General features: G+C 38.0%; 1 pseudogene; it reads left to right on the forward strand.

Moving 5' to 3' along the window:
- Nucleotides 1–2,272: 2,272 nt before the first annotated feature.
- Nucleotides 2,273–3,457, forward strand: LOC122892084 (annotated as a pseudogene).
- The last annotated feature ends 18,255 nt before the right edge of the window (nucleotides 3,458–21,712 follow it).

Raw genomic sequence — 21,712 nt, forward strand, 5'->3', positions numbered from 1 at the left:
GCATGGAGTAACGTCTAGAGGAAGTCAAGTGCAGGCTTCTAAGAATCCTCTGCCTATGGGTGTGCTAAATTCCTCCAGCATTAAATCACAACAGCTCATGTGAGATGTTGTCTGCCAATACAGGAATCTTATAGATACTCAGTGCCTGAAGTTTTCTTTCTTTTTTTTTTTTAAAGATTTTATTTATTTATTTGACAGAGAGAAATAACAAGTAGGCAGAGAGGCAGGCAGAGAGAGAGAGAGAGAGGGAAGCAGGCTCCCTGCTGAGCAGAGAGCCCGATGCGGGACTCGATCCCAGGACTCTGAGATCATGACCTGAGCCAAAGGCAGCGGCTTAACCCACTGAGCCACCCAGGCGCCCTGCCTGAAGTTTTCTTTAAGTGATAATCATGTAGGCATCTTCTCCCTAGCATATATCAAAATTTTGGTTCCCGGAAGCAAATCAAGTAATAAGTACTTGATAAATCACCTGGTTTGTACCAACACTTAGCAGTCTCAATGGATACCTTTTGTTTTTTTCCTTCACAGTAAATAGACCTTATTTTTTACAGCATTTTCAAGTTCATTGCAAAATATAGCAGAAAGTACAGGGAGTTTCCATTTACCGCATGTTCCTCTTCACACGTAGCCTTTCTTGTTGTTAACATCCTGAACCACAGTGGTACATTGTTATATTTATATTAGCTCATCTTTATCATCCACAGTCCATAATTTACATCAGGGTTCATTCTTGGTGTTATACATTCTATGGGTTTTAACAAATGTGTGATGACATGTATCTATCATGTGGTATCACATAGAATAGTTTCACTGCCTTAAAAGTTCTCTGTGCTGTGCCTGTTCCCCTTGTCACAACCCTTATCTCCTAACTTAAAAAGTTTTACTTTTACCAGAATGTCATCTAGTTGCAATCATACAGTGGATATCTTCTTGAATGTTTAAAAAATTAAAATTCCGAGGTAATTGAATATAGTGATTCAAGATAATCTTTGTCCTTTGTTATGTTCATCAGTGTAGGATCTGATGACATATGCCTTACAGACTGAAAAAGTGTGATTTCTACAGACGTTTGTCACAAAGTGGGGAAGGTTGAGAACAATGACGTCATATCCTGCTACCTAGCACTAATCTTTGGTACCATTCTGGTCTAAGAGGTGGATCCAGATAGACTCTCCAGCAATGAAAGTAGGTTGTCTCAAGAGGTTATACTTTATAGAACCAGAATCACTAAAATCGCTAAAAGCTTTTATATTTACCTTGCAATTGGAAATAAGACCAGAGAGAGTCTGTTTACTATATTTTTTTAAAATTTATTTATTTGACAGACAGAAATCACAAGTAGGCAGAGAGGCAGGCAGAGAGAGAGGGGGAGGCAGGCCCCTGCTGAGCAGAGAGCCCAATGCGGGGCTCGATCCCAGGACCCTGAGATCATGACCTGAGCTGAAGGCAGAGGCTTTAACCCACTGAGCCACCCAGGTGCCCCTGTTTACTATGTTTTTCCATGCTGCAAAGTAGCGTGGCTGTAGACCAAACTTTGTGATGAGGTGTTTCACCCCAAACTTAACAGCCCCTGCTGGAGAGCTGGAGAAGTTCTGTTGTGTTACACCAAAATAAGTATAGTCTCTTAACTGCACCTCATAGTGAAAGTCCTGAAGAATTTAGAAGAATCCTGACATTGTCAGTCTATGATGATGATTGTGCTAATGACACGATTTTCTGTCAATCTCAAGGGTTTGGTTAAAATTGTGGTCATTATAAACATCCACTTGTAGGTATCAAATTCTGATGGATACCATTCTTTTCTTCCATTTGGTAAATGTAGAGGAGAAAGTAAGATTTCTTAGTGAGTTAACTGCCTACCAATAGTATAATTAATATTCACTCCAGTGTGGTTGCCAGGTATGGTCCCGAAGAATACTTTTTAACACATCAGTCTTACACTTTGAATATTCTGTATTTTTCTGTTGTTGATTTAAAATGTACTTTGCTTTTTTCTCTAGTGGCAAATAAGACTTTTGAAGAAGACTCTTTAAGCAGGTAGGATTTTTGTGGATTTTTTTTTTTTTTTTACAAATTCTGGGTTAACAAGGGAATGCAGAGCAAAGCATTTGTTGAGAGTTCTACTGTGTGCTAGGCACTATATTATATGCTTGACATTTACTTTACTTATATAGTCATTATAATAGCATCACAAAGTAGATGTGCTGTTACAGCCTATTTTTTTATGAATTAGTCTTCTGTGGTTCAGCAATGTTGATTAATTAACCTATGATCCTATAGTTAAAGAGTAGCAGACCCAGAAACTGCCACTGCTGGTAACAAGAGCTTGAACGCTGTGAATTTTCAGTCTTAGAGGGGGCCACGGTGCCCCCCATGAGGCATAAGAAACTAGTCAGTTACTCACAGTTTGAAAATTCTTGCAGTGATGATGACTTTTTTTCCGCAACCACACCTTTGAATAAGAAGCCCAGAACAGCACCAAAGGAGTTAATACTAGAAACAAGGAAACTGAAACTGAAGAATCTCCAGAAAGAAGATATCCCACTGCAAGAGAAAACCCCTAAAAAAGGATGGCTTTAGGTGAGGAACTCTACCAGCGAGACTTAGAAGTGGCGCTAGCTTTATCAGTGAAGGAACTTCCAGCCGTCACCATTGATGTGGGAGAGGCTCGAGACAGAAAAATGTGCCAAAAATGCCAAAAAAAATGTGGCAGCAGCGAAATTGGGACAATGACTAATCCATCTCTCCGATTGCAGTGTAGCCAGTGATGATTTAGATTGGGATAAGCTTACCGAGGGACATGATGTGTGCGGTGCTCAAGGGAAAAGAAAAGCAGCATCAAAAGCTGTGGTACAGCAGAGGAAGAGTCTTTCGGAAGGCAGTCATGGCGGTAGTGCTGAGAACTCTGAACCAAGCCACTGGTGGAGAGTCTGAGGATGAGTCTGATTTTAGGGAGAGTGAAGATGATGATGCGAACTTCACTCTGGGAGAAAATAAAGTGGAAGAAATTAAAAGGAAAGAAGTGAAGGTAGAAATCCCAAGTTGAAAAAAAGGAGAAGAAACCTACATCCAAACGTGATCCAAAGTCACTTTGGAAGTGACTTCAGGAGACTGTGCTCCAACTGCCCTGAAATCAGAATCTCAGCCTTCACCAAAAAAGGCTTTATCAGTGAAGAGGCCATTCGGAAACCATTACAAATATGCAAACCTTCAGCTGGAAGCAGAAAACCTAAGTAGATGCCACCAGCGCTGTCTGGAAGCAGGAGCAGCAGCAACAGCAGCAGGAGCCCACTGGCAGGGGTGTCTGTTACGTCTTCAAATCAGAGTCTCTGCCTGGCTTGCCCAGATTAGCACAAGTGAAACCTTTGCATCCAAATGCTGCTAGTAGCTGAGTGTGGTTGTCAACAAAGGTTTGATTAAGAGAATAAGAGTTTTACAAGTGTGTTTATATTTGAATTGTGTTTCTGTTTAAGGAGGGTATCATATAAGGAATCCTTTAACGTAAAAAAAAAAAAAATGAGTAGTAGACCCATGATTTGACTGTCAGCCTGTGTGACTCCCACATTGATTCTTTTGTCCCTTAGCAGCACTGGGGTTAAGCTACAGATCCTAGTCAGATAAACTCAGAGAGTCAAATTTAGTTATGTGTTTATTGATTTAGAGTTTTCCTCAGAAACCAGGTAAGTCCAAGCATTTGTCCTAATATATTTGACAACTAGTGATAACTAGGGGTAATTAGTGCAGTGGCAACTAGTCTCTTGTTTTTACTGTCAAAGATTTTAGGATGGCTCTAATTATCTATGGCCATAGTACCTAGCTTTTACATAAGCAAGACCTAATCAGGCAAGTTCTTAGATATAGAGATGTCTGCTCTCCTTGAGATGAATGCTTTTTCCAGAAGTGATGGATATGTAATCTAGGTGTAGGCCATGATACGTTAATTTATTTTATCATCTATTTAGAGGATATTTCTAAATGATTCCTGTTTACTGACTTCCCCATCTAGTTTTCCCTTTAGGCTAGTTCCTTTGACCAGTTCCTTGAAGTTTTTTCTTTTTTTGTAGATTTTTTTTCCTTTTCTCCATTGACTTTTCTTGTTCTTTTTTTTTCTTTCTTCTCTGCTTTTCTTGGTGTTTTCTTTTATTCCATTAACTTTTTCCCTTTCTGCCAGCTAAGTATTTTCTGTTTTTCTATAGACAAAATCAAAAGCACATAGAATTTCAGGATTTTAGGGCATCTTAGAGATGAATTAATCAAAATGCCCTCTGGTACTACAACCTGTGTTTAACATCCTCACCAAGTGATTATTTAAATGGAGAATTTGAAATGCAAAAGAGATTAAAGTGACTTACTTGGATATGATAAGTGACAGAAATGAGATTTACATTCAGGTTTTTTCCTTTTTTTCTCATCTTAATAGGTGAATGTTTTAATAATAGAAAGATGGGGAGTGGGTCTAGTGAACACAGTGAAGGTACGTAAGGAAGGAATTGGCAGGAGAGGTCGAGTTTCAAGAATAACAACACGGGGTTGGATAGGAATAAGAATTTTAGAAAGGATGTCAGAATATTTGGGCTTATGATAAGTTAGATCAAGATGTATTACAGAAATGAAGGATACACACACACAGAAAGGAATGAAGGACACAGGATATTGGGAGTTGTTTAGAAAAGCATATTAAAATAGAGGTTTCAGGAGAATCATGAGCAGTTTTTTTTTTTGTTGGTTGGTTGAATTGAATGAACTAGCATACTTCAGGTTTTCTGTTGAGAGGTATTAAAATCATTTGAGCCACGGGGAAGGCTTTTTACAGCATATAGGAATGCGATACCATCTACTTCCAGCCCAATCTTGGCTTAGATCCTCTCGAGTAATGGGGGAATGGAGATTCGGAACTACACAGATATATGGCCCAAGGTAGGGGTCTCCTCACTCCACCTCTTTTTCTAATTCTCTGATGTCCTTCCCATGTACATGTAGGGTTTGGTGGGCTAGGACTGGCTGTCAAATCAGTAACAGAGCTTCATTTGGGTAGTTGGTAACATGTCTACATTGAGATGATTACATGGATGACTGAAAGTCTGTTTAGCTTGTCCTCCAGGAGCAGGAAATGGCTCCTGCTCTTGGCCATTTGATGCTATGCTTGTTTTGGGAATCTGCTTTCATAGGCTAAAGAGGGTACCACTGAGCCCTACAAAAGAATGATCTAAGAGCTCACAGAAAGAAAATATTAGGCCGTGTATAGGGAAATAGAGGTACAGCTACCAGGACTCTATTTTTATAGCAGTCTCTCTTCTTGGGTATCTCAGTGCTTATGAAGGCTATTAAGGTCTTGCTAGTTCTTATAGACCTAAATAAGGCAGAACCTGTGTAGGGAAAAAGTTGGACCCTATAGTTTTAATCTCTCTGGGAACAGTATTCCCACTAATAACATAAATTTGTTCTTTAACATGTGTATATTTGTTTGTTTATTTATTTAAATTGAAGCATAGTTGATCCATAATGTTATGTTGTGTTTCAGGTGATTTAAGAACTCTGAATGTTACACCATGCCTACCACAAGCGTAGCTACTATCTCTTACTGCATGATGCTATTACAGTACCCTTGACTGTATTCTGTATGCTGTACTTGTATCCCTGTGACTTACTATAACTGGAATCCTGAACCTCCCATTCCCCTTTACCCACTTTGTCCATCTTCCCATCCTGTTCTCTTTTGGCGATACAGAATTCTCTGTATTTCTGGATCTGTTTCTGTTTATTTTTGCTTTTACTCTCTTGCCTCAGGAGCAGTAAAAGCAAAAACAAACTGTTGGGACTGCATCAAAATCAAAAGCTCTACACAGTGAAGGGATCAATCCACACAATGAAAAGGCAACCTATGGAATAGGAGCAGATATTTGCAAATGACATAGCCAATAAAGGGTTAGTATACAAATAAAAAGAATCGATAGAGCTCAGCACCCAAAACACAACCCAATTTAAAAATTATCAGAAGACACGAACAGACATTTTTCCAAAGAAAACACACAATGAACAACAGGCACCTAAGAAGATACTCAGCATCACTCATTATCAGGGAAATGGAAATCAAAACTACAATGAGATACCACTGCCTACCTGTCAGAATGGCTAAAATAAAAAACATAAATAACAGTGTTGGCAATTATGTGGAGAAAAAGGAATCCTCTTGGATTATCGGTGGGAATGCAAACTAATGCAGCCACTGTGGAAACAGTATGGAGTTTCCTCCAAAAGGTAAAAACTGAACTACCCTACAATCCAGTAATCACACTATTGGGTATTTATCCCCCAAAATATGAAAATACCAATTTGAATGGATACATGTACCCCTATGGTTACTACAGCATTAGTTACAATAGTCAGCCCGAGTGTCCATTGAGAGATGGATGGATAAAGAAGAAGTGGCACATATATATACAATGGAATATTCAGCCATAGAAAAGAATGAAATTTTGCCATTTGCAGTGAAACAGAGGGAACTAGAGAGTATTATGCTAAGTGGAGTTAAGTCAGAGAAAGACAAATACCATATGACTTCACTCACATGTAGAATTTAAGAAACAATAGAAATGAGCAAAGAAAAAAAACAACAAAAAACGAGAGACAGACAACCAAGAAACTGACTCTTAACCATAGAGAACAAGTTGATGGTTACCAGAGGGGAGATGGGTGGGGGAACAGGTGAAATAGGAGCTAGAGGTTAAGGAATGCACTTGTCGTGATGAGCACTTGGTGATGGAATTACCAAATCATTATATTGTATACATGAAATAATGCAGCACTGTGTGTTAATGATACTGGAATTAAAATTAAAACTTAATAACAAAAACAGAGGCTAAAGTTCAATTACATCAAGAAACTTCATTCAATAAATAAATAGATGACTTTTCACTTGATTCTTCTTTTTCATTAACTTGTTTTTGTTGTATATTTTTGCTCTAAAGTATTTCCGTTAAACCTGGTGATGATAATGCTTCATGGCCTACATCAGATGATGAAGACTTAAGTTTGAATATGAAGGTAATGTACTCTCTTGTGAAATTAATTTTTCTGCTCTGAATGTAGTTTTGTGTATTATTTACTCTTAAAATTTAGCAGTGGCCTGCCTATCATCATTTTATGTTTGAAGTGGAAAGTTGGTCAGAACAAACCATTTTATAGAAATATGACAAGTTGAATTTTTTTAACTCTGTTAAATATCAAAGGTAGAAAGAATGGGCTGGAAATATATAATGACGGGAAAATTATATTGGGAAAAGCTTTCCCATGATGGAGGAAATATGACATTTGGTCAAGGATAAGGATTCTTACTCTGAGTTTTAAATGATCTTATCATGACTTTTCTTTTCCTTTCTCTTTTTCTCTTTATCTCTCTCTTTCTTTTCTTCTAACATGACTTTTATAATACTCATGCCTAAATGAATCTTTAGTGGACCCAGTTATTTATTACAGATTGTTTTTCTTGGACATTTTTTATTTTGGTAGCATACAGCTTTATGAAAGAAGTTTTTTTTTTTCGCTATTTCTATCCCTTGTTCTACATTTAGACCAAAATAAGATTGGAAATTGAGGAAATTTAGAAATTTAAATTTCCTAAATTTATATTGCAAAGGCATTCTACTGTGTTTTCAAAATAATTCCATAAAGAGTATAGTTAAAACTCTTTATCTAAGTGAAGAATACATGTTTTGCCTAAAATAATAATTAACACTAGAAGCAGAGGCTTTTCATATCCATATGGTAAAATGTCTAATTTCAGAAATCTTTTATATTAGTTTTTTTAAAAATATCTACTCATAATCTTTGTATCAGATTCTAAGATTCAAACTTCTATTCACTTTATATTTATTTAAATATTCATGTTAAAGCTCCTGCATCATTATAAGCTATTGGGTGTTAGGAAACATAATTGTTCATCTCCTGGAACACCTAGAATAAAACCTTGCTTGAAGAAGCAATTTTAATATTTTTTTTTTTGAATGTGAATTAATGAGCAGACAGATGGAATTCTGTATAATGGAATGTTATAAGTAATGTAATGTGCATAATGTGTCATAATTAAATATAAAAATTTTTTTAAATACATAATTTAAAAATTTATATTCCCTTTTCACGTTTAGGATTTATAAGTGCAAATGAATTATGTTGAGGAAATAAATAAATGAGAAAGAAGCTTACAATCTATTTTTTACTATCCTTTAATTGTGAGCTTAGAATTTTAGATAGAGAGTCTATCTTTTTTCTCCTGTATTTTTTTCCTGCTTTGTTGAAGATTATTTGACCATAGAGTTGAGGGTCCATATATGGACTCTATTCTGTTCCACTGGTCTATGTGTCTGTTTTTGTGCCAGTTCCATGTGTTCATCATCATTAGCCATCAGAGAGATTCAAAGCAAAAACACATTGAGATACCACCTTACACCAGTTAGAATGGCCAAAATCAACAAGACAGTAAACAACAAGTGTTGGAGAAGATGTGGAGAAAGGGGAACCTTCTTACAGTGTTGGTGGGAATGCAAGTTGGTGCAGCCACTTTGGAAAACTGTGCTACCCGCTGACCCTGCAGTTGCACTGCTGGGTATTTACCCCAAAGATACAGATGTAGTGAAAAGAAGGGCCATCTGTACCCCAACGTTCATAGCAGCAATGGCCACAGTCGACAAACTGTGGGAAGAACCAGGATGCCGTTCAGCGGAATGGATAAAGAAGATGTGGTCCATATACATTATGGAGTATTATGCCTCCATCAGAAAGGATGAGAACCCAACTTTTGTATCAACATGGACGGGACTGGAGGAGATTATGCTGTGTGAAATAAATCAAGCAGAGAGAGTCAATTATCATATGGTTTCACTTACTTGTGGAGCATAAGAAATAACATGGAGGACATAGGGAGATGGAGAGGAGAAGGGAGTTGAGAGAAATTGGAAGGGGAGAAGAACCATGAGAGACTATGGACTCTGAAAAACAATCTGAGGGTTTTGAGGGGGCGGGGCGTGGGAGGTTGGTTGAGCCTGGTGGTGGGTATTAAGGAGGGCACGTATTGCATGGAGCACTGGGTGTGGTGCATAAACAATGAATTTTGGAACACAGACATCTCTCATAATCCTCACCCCATGAGAAAATGTAGGCTAGTAAATGGCAGAACTGAGATTTGAATCTACATTTGAATGATTCCAAAACCCATGTTCTTTGTGTAATGGTTCTCATTTGACAATGGGGAATATTATAGTTATTTTACCAAATGTGTTATTTGTAATCCTTAATACTATTAATTTTTTTTCCAGAATACCTCAAAACCAAACTTAAGAAAACTAATGAATGCTTCTCAGCTTTTCAAGAACTGTAAGCTGTTTGAAGACTGGTTATGCACTGATTTTTGTCCATTCTTGTGTTGTCACTTGAAATTACAGATATTTTCATATACTCTTTATTTTGTTTTTTTACTAAGTGGAAATAGAACTTGGCCTTGTATCACCGGGAGATAAAACTTTATTTGAGGATGATCATTCTGAAAACAAATGTGAAGATACAGTTGGTGTTCCTTCCAAACCATCTGTTGACATCTGTGACTCTTCTCCTCCTGCTTTGCCATCACCTGATTCTATTCTAAAACCTCCTTTCACATTGTTAGGCCTTGGTCCTTCAAAGGTAAGTTGTTTCATTTTAAACTTTTCCCCTATGTTTTTTTCATATTTTATCCTCTTGATCCTTCTAATGAAAGGAATCTTAGGAAGAAATGGAAGTCCTCAAGATCATAAGAGAAAACAGTGTCATACTGGTAGAGAGGTAATTGGATTGAGATTTATAAAGGTTGGTGGGAGTGAACAGTTCTTAGGTATGCCATTATGGAAGGAAAGAATTACAGAGCAACTGGAAAGAACAGCTATAGATGGAATATGAAGATGAGGGAGGAGGTGAAGGGAAAGAATTCATTTAAGAAGGGCTAGATGACTGTAAAGCTTGCAGAGTTGAGAGAGATTATTATAAAAACACAATAGCAGTTGTGGGGCTACGGGAGAGCAGATACTCTACATTATAAAATATGGTAGAAATTATTTTAAGTGCAAATTAAGAAAACGAAGACAGGTAATAAAAAAATGCTCACTCCTCTGAATGACTTACAGTTTATTTCTATGAAGAAGTGGAAGAAAATTTTATTCTTTCTTTTCAGTTGATAAGGTGTGATATTGTATATTTAATTTAGCAAAACCTGTGTTTATAGATAATGCAAAGTGAAATCTGTTTTAGGCCTTAATCAGATTTATTATGAATTTTGAATTTTGGCCATTATCCTTTTTTAAAAAAGATTTTATTTATTTTTCTGTGTGTGTGAGAGAGAGTATAAGAGCAGGGGGAGGGGCAGTGGAGAAGCAGACACCCTACTGAGTAGGGAGCCTGATGCAGGACTCTATCCCATGACCCTGGGATAATGACCTGAGCTGAAGGCAGATGCTTAACCAATTGAGCCAACCAGGTGCTCTTTCTTGTGGTTTCTAGTTTATTTACTGTGTGGTATAATCTTGGAAAGTTTTAGATCTTTTTGAGAATAAAGAGAGGAGATAAGTAAACACCTTATGTAGTCTTTTCATTACTTAAAACTGAAATTTATGACTATGTAAGTGAGGTTCTTAATCTTTATCCATTAATTGAAATAAATTTTAAGCTGCAATACTCTTAAAGAAAAAATATAAAAAATTTTTTAAAGATTTTATTTATTTATTTGACAGACAGAGATCACAAGTAGGCAGAGAGGCAGGCAGAGAGAGGAGTTGGGGGAAGCAGGCTCCCTGCTCAGCAAAGAGCCTGATGTGGGGCTTGATCCCAGGACCCTGGGATCATGAGCTTAGCTGAGGGCATAGGCTTTAACCCACTAAGCCACCCAGGTGCCCCTAACATCTTGTTTTTTGATTCTGATTTATTTTTAATTGTATCTGCAATAGACACATCCACACACATCAAATGAATGAACTCACAATTTATAGTTTTTTTCCTAATATGAACTAGTTGTCATTATAGAAGGAAGGAAAGTTTGCTAACAGAGTATACAGAATTATTTCTGGAAGATGATTTTTACTTTTTAAAATATCTCCAACAGTGGATACATTTTATATTATCAGGAACTTTAGTATTCATAGCTATTAGTTTTGGGGAGTTCTTTTTAAATTTAAAAAATTTTAAGTAATCTCTATACCCAGCATGGGGCTTGAACTCACAACCCTGAGATCAAGAGTCTCTCTTGATCTTCCCACTAAACCAGCCAGGAGCTCCCATAGTTGTTAAATTTAACACGTGAATTCTTTCATATCTGAAATTCAGAAATACTGGTGATTTGATTTGATTGATTGATTGATTGATTGATTGATTTATGTCCCTTTCTTCTTTCCTCATGTGACTATTGGGTCCTGCTTGTAATGACACATGTATTTGGAGACTTTAAAATCTTCAACTTGGATGATCATGATTATTTTTTAATACTAGATTCTTTCTCTGGTCATTAACTACTGGTAAAATAGGCTGTTCACAGTGGAATAAGAAAACCATGTGAATTTTAAAATAGAGTTTTGTATTTTCTCATATATCATAGTAGTACTTAAAAATGCCTCAGAATTTTAAAATCCCATATTTCTTTTATATAATACATCTTTTAAGATTAATTTTTAAAAATGAGTATTCTTACAAAAATCTTGGTGTTTTGCAGTCAAATATTTATTAATCTTTTTTTTAATTTTATTTATTTATTTGACAAGCAGAGATCACAAGTAGGCAGAGAGGCGGGCAGAGAGAGGGGTGGAGGCAGGCTCCCTGCTGAGCAGAGAGCCCGATGCTGGGCTTGATCCCAGAACCCTGGGATCAAGACCTGAGCTGAAGGCAGAGGCTCAACCCACTGAGGCACCCAGGCACCCGATATTTATTTTTTTAACATCATGAGTAATGTCATTTTTCCTACTCCAAATGTATTTGTCTAGAACTTTCTTCATAAGTCTTCTGGGTGCTTTGGGATATCTGGGTGGCTCAGTCAGTTAAGCATCTATCTTTGGTTCAAGTTGTGATCCCAGGGTGCTGGGATTGAGTCCTGCATTGGGCTTCTTGTTCAGCGGGGAGCCTGCTTCTCTCTCTGCCTGCCCCTCCCTCTCCTTGTACTCCCTGTCTCTGACAAACAAATAAATAAAATCTTAAAAAAAGAAAAAGGCTCCAGGGTGCTTCAAATTTGGTAAGTCCCAGATTGAAGACATTGTTTCTGACGCTTTCTTCTTCCCTGACTTTTTGTAATCTGCTCTGTCATTTGTTTTCCCCATCCTAGTAGATAGCACGACTGAAACACTGAAGTAGGAAAAATCCTGGACTCCAAACTTCCCTGAAATTACTACCTCCAGGGGCACTTCGGTGGCTTGCTCGGTTAAGCATCTGACTGTTGGTGTTGCTCAGGTCATGATCTCAGGGTCCTGGTATGAAGCCCCTGGTCAGGCCCCATACTGAGCAGGGAGTCTATTTGAGGATTCTCTCTCTTCCTCTTCCTCTGCCCCTCCACCTGCATGCACACCCTCTCCTTCTAAATATAAATTAAATCTTTTAGAAAAAAATCATCATATCTCTACCTCTGAAACCAATAATACATTGTATGTTAATTAATTGAATTTAAATTAGAAAAAGGGGCACCTGGGTGGCTCAGTCGATTAACGGTTTGCCTTCAGCTCGGGTCAGGATCTCAGGGTTCTGGGCTTGAGTCCCTCATTGGGCTCCTTGCTCAGCGAGGAGTCCTGCTTCTCTCTCTGCCTGCTGCTCTTCTTGCTTGTGCTCTCTCTGAAAAATAAATATAAAAACTTTAAAAAATATTAAAAAGCAAAAAAAAGAAAAAAACACATTCAGTCACTCTCTCCATTCACTATTTTGTATCTGCTTCCCATTTTTCATATCTTAATATAATTCCCTCTCTCTCTCTCCTATAATTTTGAAATCCTCTTCTGGCTTGGGTTCATTTTTTTTATTCAAAGATTTTATTTATTTACTTGACAGACAGATCACAAGTAGGCAGAGAGGAGATGAGAAAGCAGGCTCCTCACTGAGCAGAAAGCCTGATGCGGGGCTCGATCACCCACATCATGGATCATGACCTGATGATCCCTGAGCCAAAGGCAGAGGCTTTAACCCACTGAGCTACCCAGGTGCCCCTTGGGTTCCTTTTGTTCATCTCTACATTGCTGTCATATTGACCTTTCTAGAATATATTTGTGGGGTTCCTTTATGTTCATTTCTACATTGCTGTCAGAGTGATCTTTCTAGAATATATTTGTGGTGATGTAACTCCTCTGCTTCTTTAGTGGATGCCCATTACCTGAAGGAGAAAGTTTATATTCCAGCCTCACACTTGCCTTTTTTGTTTCAGTCCTGGTTTTCCAATTCTATCTCTCTATCCCACTCCCCAAAATTGTGTTCCAGTTTTGCCACCTTCTGTAGCTATCGTCACTTACTGTGTTATTCCATACGTCATCCTTTTGCTCATTCTACCTTTTCTAGAATACCCTTCACACTGTCTTTGTGTAGTCTCTCTCTCAAGATACAGCCCTACCTTTGCAGCATTTCCTGAGCTTCCCATATACAACTGTTTTCCCCTTTGTGCCTTCACTGTGCTTTATTCACTTCACCTGTAGAACTAGTAAATGATACACTTCTGTTCTTGTTTTTGTCCATCTCTACCCCTACAAGTATACATGGCAGTCTCTTTTATTTATATTTCCAGCTTCTCCCTGGATAGTGCCTATGACTTGACGGACGCATTTGTCTTTCTGAGTGAGTGGGTGAGCACATGAATTGATGTGATGTTTTCTGAAGTCGGGTTTTTGTTTTGTGTTGTTTTTATAGGAAGGAGAGGAGCGGCCAGAGACTGGAACAAAGGACAATGGTATCACTGAAAGTGTTCCACAAGCACAAACAGCTAATGACTGTTTGACTTCTGCTGACAGGGCAGAAGATGATAGACATGGTAAGTTAGTGAACATCTCCACATTTTTTTCTAGGCTTAAATGCTAGTATAAAAAACATCACAGTATGTAGATCCAGTTATGTTCCCCATTTCATTAAGATATTTTTCTTTTACTTTTTGCTGTCTTTCTTTTTAAGTATACCAGCTTTTTCTTCCTGAAAATTCTTCAACCCTCTGAAAATCTTTACTGCTTTTACTTTTATTTTATTGAAGTATTCATGAATGGGGGATAGGCTTGTATATACGTTTAAAATTCATAATACAAGTTCTCATTAATGTATCTGTGACTGTATTTTATAGTTATGCTGTCAGCATTAGGGTTCTCAGAACAAAATGAAGAATCACCTTGGGATTCTGAGGTACCGTTTTATTATTATTTTAAAATAATAAGGAGTGATTTTAAAACGTAAAAGGGATGCTTAGGCTTTACTCACTCATCTCTACATTTGCCCATAAAAACTATTTCCTTATACTTTTTATCTGTAATTGATAAAATATTTATGTGCTAAATATAATAATCCAGCATAATACAGTTCTATTAATTTACAAACTAAACCTAATAAAACTGTGTAGTATTAATGCAGAAAACAGAGGCTTAGACATGATAAGGAATTAGTTTGTGTTTTGAAATTAATTATCTAAATAACCAAGAATTACTGCAGGCCAGCTTATGGCCAGATATATGATTCTGTGCTGTACATGGATGTGCAAAACTCCTAATGAGATCTAGAAAGAGTTTGGATTTTAGTTTTTCACAAGTTGGAATTGGAAAAGATGATGCCTGGGACTTGAAAGTGTATCTATCTGTCTGTCTATCTATCTATCTGTATGTATGCATATGTATATTTTAAAAATATTTTGTGTATCTATGTAGTTGAGAGAGAGAGTTAGTGAGTGGGAGGGAGAGGGAGAATCTGAAGCCGACTCCAGTCTGGGCACAGAGCTCAACTGAACCATGGGGGGCCCCTGAAACTATTATATTTGGATTGTTAAGTAGATTTACAAGGAGCATTGTGATTATAATAAAAATTATAATAATATAATGGTATTAGTGGTATTATTTCCACTGGTTTAGTGGTGTTTTATTTATTTTTAAAAAGATTTTATTTATTTATTTGAGAGAGAGAGAAAGGGAGCATGAGCCGGGGGAGGGACAGAGGGCGAGGGAGAAGCAGGCTCCCCACTGTCATATGGGGCTAGATCCCAGAAATGCCCAGGCATCCCTTGTTTAGTGGTGCTTTCAATAGGTAAAAACTATTTCGGATAGTTAAAATAGTATGCCTTGAGTATCTTTGTGGCAGCCTTACTTACAGAAACGTAAGTGTAAGGTAACGATGACCTTTTCTAAGGTGACGGACTATGGAGGGAGGTAAAAAGGGCCTGATCTCTTAGCACAAGTAGGTGCTACACAGCGTGGCAAGCACTGTGTTTGAAGTCAAAAGATACAGTGGCATCCAGGTTCTGTCACTTGGTAGCTGTGGGATCCCAGAAAAACTTATTTAACCTGTTTGAATGTCACAGACGTCATTCATAAAAATGGTTCTAATACCTACCTCTCAGGTATGTGTAATGAACAAATATGGAAACACTTTGTAAACTGTTAAGGGCACTATAGAAACACAAGACAAAAATGATCACAGCAGTATTAGTGATTTACTAAATATCGAGGACACTTTTTTGAAATGTGAAGATTTCTGAAGGGCAATAAAATAAATGGCAGTAGTGTCAAGAAAAGAAGGGGAAAGTTAGAATGGGCAGGTGGATTTCTAATTTGGGCTATGTTAAATTTCAGTGACATTGTGTAGGTATACAGTTGATCCTTGAACAAGATGGGTTTGAATTGTTTGTCCACTTACACTCGAGATTTTTTTGATACAGTACAGTACTGTTAATGTATTTTCCTCTTCCTTATGATTTTCTTCATAACCTCTTCTTTAGTTTATATTGTAGGAGTATAGTATATAATATACAGGACATACAAAATGTGTTAATTGACTTTACGTTATTGGTAAGGTCAGCATTAGGTTATAATTTACTCTGACCTTCCGTGATCAGTTTACAGAGTCAATATTCAAATGAGGATTAAGAAGTAGATTAGATCTACAGATCTAATGATCTCTACTCTAGAGATCTAAGGTCTTCTATTTAAATATTTTGGTTTTTAATATACACTTTTGCTATTTTTAAGTCTAATTGCTTTTGAAGTAGGAAGTTCAATAGGAGATGAGTAAAGTTTTTGGGCAATCCAAAGTTATATGTGGAGTTTGGACTGCACGGCTATCAATGCTCTTAAACCTTGCATTGTGCGAGGGTCGATACCGAGTATAGTGACTTGGTACTTGAGACCTTCTCAGTGAGCTTGTTGTTGTTATTTTTTAGAGAAAAAGAAAGAGAGAGCATGTGAGAGGGGTGCGGAGGGGCAGAAGAAGAGGGACAGAAAGATTCCCAAGTAGGCTTTGTGCTCAGCATGGAGCCCAACATGGGGCTTAATCTCCCAACCCAGAGATCATGAACTGAACTGAAATCAACAGTCAGTTGCTTAACTGCCTGAGCCCTGTAGGCGCCCCCTCAGTGAGATTATTTTAAGTGTTTTGACCTTAAATACATTTGTTATTGAATACCAGCTATGTACCAGTCTGTACAAGTTGAGGGGTTAGGCTGTAGTGGTTGAAGCAGAAAAATGAGGAAACAACAACCCACTGTAAGTCACTGTTAGTGGTTCATATAAAGAAAATGGGAATGTTAAGTTAGGGAACAGTGGGGGAGTTTGCAGTTAGGATGGAGATGAGAATGTGTATGGAATTTTGTTGGTCAGAAACAATCTCTCTGAGTGTGGCAAGAGCTGCCAAGTAAAGGATGAGAAGGACCAGTTGTGTGAAGATCTTGGGGACCTTTTAGACATTCTAGACAGACAGAACCATGGATCACACCTGTCATCATTTTGCTCTAATGTCTTGGAATGACCAGGAAGCAGGAAGATCCACCCCATTGACATAACCATTGGTATTATTGTTGTTTGTAGAAAAGAAAATGGGTATACTAAAATAAGTGCCTGGTACCTTTTAGGTAATTAATAAATAAATGCTCTTATTATTCCCTTATGAAAGCTTAATATACTTTTTGGAGAGTTTCATACCTATATCTAAAACCTTTTGCTATTATTTAAACATAATTTCAAGAAAAGTTTTTCTTCCTACTTTGTCATTGCATTTAACCATTAACCTGTCAATAAAGTTTCCAAGGCTTTGTTTATACAAATGAAGCAGCAGTTACCACACTGTATTCTTTATACTCAACATGATCTACTCCAAGGTTTCTTATGTCAAGTGTCCTATTTTTTTTCCAATTTATTTATTTTCAGAAAAACAGTATTCATTATTTTTTCACCACACCCAGTGCTCCATGCAAGCCGTGCCCTCTAGAATACCCACCACCTGGTACCCCAACCTCCCACCCCCCCCGCCACTTCAAACCCCTCAGACTGTTTTTCAGAGTCCATAGTCTCTCATGGTTCACCTCCCCTTCCAATTTACCCAAATTCCCTACTCCTCTCTAACGCCCCTTGTCCTCCATGCTATTTGTTATGCTCCACAAATAAGTGAAACCATATGATAATTGACTCTCTCTGCTTGACTTATTTCACTCAGCATAATCTCTTCCAGTCCCATCCATGTTGCTACAAAAGTTGGGTATTCATCCTTTCTGATGGAGGCACAATACTCCATAGTGTATATGGACCAATCTTCCTTATCCATTCATCCGTTGAAGGGCATCTTGGTTCTTTCCATACTTTGGCGACTGTGGCCATTGCTGCTGTAAACATTGGGGTACAGATGGCCCTTCTTTTCACGACATCTGTATCTTTGGGGTAAATACCCAGGAGTGCAATGGCAGGGTCATAGGGAAGCTCTATTTTTAATTTCTTGAGGAATCTCCACACTGTTCTCCAAAGAGGCTGCACCAACTTGCATTCCCACCAACAGTGGAAGAGGGTTCCCCTTTCTCCACATCCTCTCCAACACATGTTGTTTCCTGTTTTGTTAATTTTGGCCATTCTAACTGGTGTAAGGTGATATCTCAATGTGGGTTTAATTTGAATCTCCCTGAGGGCTAATGATGATGAGCATTTTTTCATGTGTCTGATAGCCATTTGTATTTCTTGATTGGAGAAGTGTCTGTTCATATCTTCTGCCCATTTTTTGATGTGTTTGTCTGTTTCGTGTGGGTTGAGTTTGAGGAGTTCATTATAGATCCTGGATATCAACCTTTTGTCTGTACTGTCATTTGCAAATATCTTCTTCCATTCCGTGGGTTGCCTCTCTGTTTTTTTCACTGTTTCCTTTGCTGTGCAGAAGCTTTTGATTTTGATGAAGTCCCAGAAGTTTATTTTCGCTTTTGTTTCCTTTGCCTTTGGAGACGTATCTTGAAAGAAGTTGCTGTGGCTGATATCAAAGAGATTACTGCCTATGTTCTCCTCTAAGATTCTGATGGATTCCTGTCTCACATTGAGGTCTTTTATCCATTTTGAGTTGATCTTTGTGTACGGTGTAAGAGAATGGTCGAGTTTCATTCTTCTACATATAGCTGTCCTATTTCAACATGGAAAAATGTTCTGCTGTTAGGAACAGTTTAAATTTGTAGCAAATATACTTACTAAAGAATTTATTTAAATACATATTTTTAATATCCTTTTATTTTGGTGGGGAATGCAAAGGAGAGTTAGGTGTTTTGTTACTTCCTGTTGAAATGTACATATAAGTCAGTGTTCTGTCCAAGAAAATATTTACTCTGGCATTTGATGTTCAGTTTATAGCCAGTGGCCAAATGAAGATTAAACATTATATTTAATTTAGAAAGCATATGTGAGTTTTTAAAATGTTTTGGTTTTCAGTATATGCTTTTCTTATTTGTGAGTCTGATTACTATGAAAGTAGGAAATTCAGATATTTTCTTAGAAAAGGATTAGGAAATCTTTATGCAACTCATTTTTGTTGTTCATTTTAACAGAGTAATTTGGAGAGTCTCCCAGAGACCTACCTTGATCATTTATCTGGGAATGCAGATCAGAAAGGGGCAAGTACATTAAATGAGAAAGTAGAAGGTAAGAATTGTATTTTATTAAAAAGTCATTGGATAAAATATTGGTGTAAATTGGGAGCACTGATATTTTTCAATATCCATAGAAATTCACCTATTGAATTAGAGATAAAGAGAAAGATTGAAAAGGAGATAGGTTGAAGTCTTATCAGGTGTCAGTATCAGGAGCAGATGAAATTGAGGGTGCCACAAAGGAGCTTAATTAGTGGTTCCATTTCAAGATACTCTAAGACCCAAGGAACGTCAGGAAATAAGTGGAAAGGATAAAAAGAGTGACTGATGAGAAAGTCAAGAATACAGGGAGTAAATGAAGGACAATAAGCAGCTCTTAGAGTGGAAGGTGGTAAAGTAAAACAATTATTTTTTATTTTCTTTTTAAAATCTTTTATTTTTTTATTAACATATAATGTGTTCTTAGCTGCAGGGGTACAGGTCTGTGAATCTCCAGGTTTACACACTGCACAGCATTGACCATAGCACATACCCTCCCCAGTGTCCATAACCCCACCAAAATAATTCTTTTAAATGAGGAGCAGACTATTTGAAATGCAGGAATAATATCAGGTGAGCTTCCAGTACCAAAACCTGTCAGAGTAGGATACCAAAAGTTTCCTGCTCTTACTGCTTTCCTCATGGTTGGGAAGACATTCAGGACTGCCCTGGTTGATGATGCAGAGCTATGTTCTAGTCACCAATAAGTGTGTGTATCTTAATGGCATAACAATGGTGGTACTTCATAAATAGTATCATTGAGTGCAAAGTAAGAGTATTGGAAGGAAGAAGGGAGGAGGGTCAGTATGGGGGAAATCAAGGAAACTTTAGCCATGATAAAAAGTCCATTAGAGGGACGCCTGGGTGGCGCAGTTGGTTGGACGACTGCCTCCGGCTCAGGGCGTGATCCTGGAGTCATGGGATCGAGTCCCACATCAGGCTCCCAGCTCCATGGGGAGTCTGCTTCTCCCTCTGACCTTCTCCTTGCTCATGCTCTCTCTCACTGTCTCTCTCTCTCAAATAAATAAATAAAATCTAAAAAGTCCATTAGAAAGCTTACAACTTTTTTTTAACTTTTTTTTCCAATTTATTTATTTTCAGAAAAACATTATGCATTATTTTTTCACACACCCAGTGTTCCATGCAAGCTGTGCCCTCCACAATACTCACCACCTGGTACCCCAACCTCCCACCCTCCTGCCACTTCAAACCCCTCAGATTGTTTTTCAGAGTCCATAGTCTCTCATGGTTCACCTCCCCTTCCAATTTACCCAAATTCCCTACTCCTCTCTAATGCCCCTTGTCCTCCATGCTATTTGTTATGCTCCACAAATAAGTGAAACCATATGATAATTGACTCTCTCTGCTTGACTTATTTCACTCAGCAGAATCTCTTCCAGTCCCGTCCATGTTGCTACAAGTTAGGTATTCATCCTTTCTGATGGAGGCATAATACTCCATAGTGTATATGGACCACATCTTCCTTATCCATTCATCCGTTGAAGGGCATCTTGGTTCTTTCCATAGTTTAGCGACTGTGGCCATTGCTGCTATAAACATTGGGGTACAGATGGCCATTCTTTTCATGACATCTGTATCTTTGGGGTAAATACCCAGGAGTGCAATGGCAGGGTCATAGGGAAGCTCTATTTTTAATTTCTTGGGGAATCTCCACACTGTTCTCCAAAGAGGCTGCACCAACCTGCATTCCCACCAACAGTGTAAGAGGGTTCCCCTTAGAGAGTAGTACGGAATTTGGGTAAATTGGAAGGGGAGGTGAACCATGAGAGACTATGGACTCTGAAAAACAATCTGAGGGGTTTGAAGTGGCGGGGGGGTGGGAGGGTGGGTTACCAGGTGGTGAGCATTATAGAGGGCACAGCTTGCATGGAGCACTGGGTGTGGTGAAAAAATAATGAATAATGTTTTTCTGAAAATAAATAAATTGGGGAAAAAAAAAAGAGGGTTCCCCTTTCTCCACATCCTCTCCAACACATGTTGTTTCCTGTTCTGTTAAGCCAAAGTACTTATAGGGTTGGATCCCTACATGCTAAAATTGTTAGTATCAGTAAGTATGACACTGATTCTGAAATACAAAAGATTTTCAGTGCCTAAGTATTCTGTGGCAACTAAATAGAGTTCTTCCACTTTGATAGTCATATTTCCCTATTGACAGCTTATTGTACATTATTTCTTAGATGTGTTTTATATACCTTCTTGCATGAGTGGATCAAGAAACTTTAAGATGGGGACACCTGGGTGGCTCAGTGGGTTAAAGCCTCTGCGTTCAGCTTGGGTCATGGTCTCGGGGTCCTGAGATCGAGCCCCGCATCGGGCTCTCTGCTCAGCAGGGAGCCTTCTTCCCCCTCCCTCTCTGTCTGCCTGTTTGCCTACTTGTACTCTCTCTCTCTGTGTGACAAAGAAATAAATAAAATTAAACAAACAAGCAAACAAACCAGAAACTTTAAGTTGGCTAAACTAGAGGATACAAGAAATGTAGTCATACCAGTTGCCCACATGGGGATGGACAAAATGAGTACTTTTAGTAACCCTTATCCCACAAGTGTATATTCTAGATGATCAGTTCATAAGGCTTTGCTTGATGAAAAGTCAATT

The sequence above is a fragment of the Neovison vison genome, chromosome 12, assembly GCF_020171115.1.
Source record: "Neovison vison isolate M4711 chromosome 12, ASM_NN_V1, whole genome shotgun sequence".
Lineage (NCBI taxonomy): Eukaryota > Metazoa > Chordata > Mammalia > Carnivora > Mustelidae > Neogale > Neogale vison.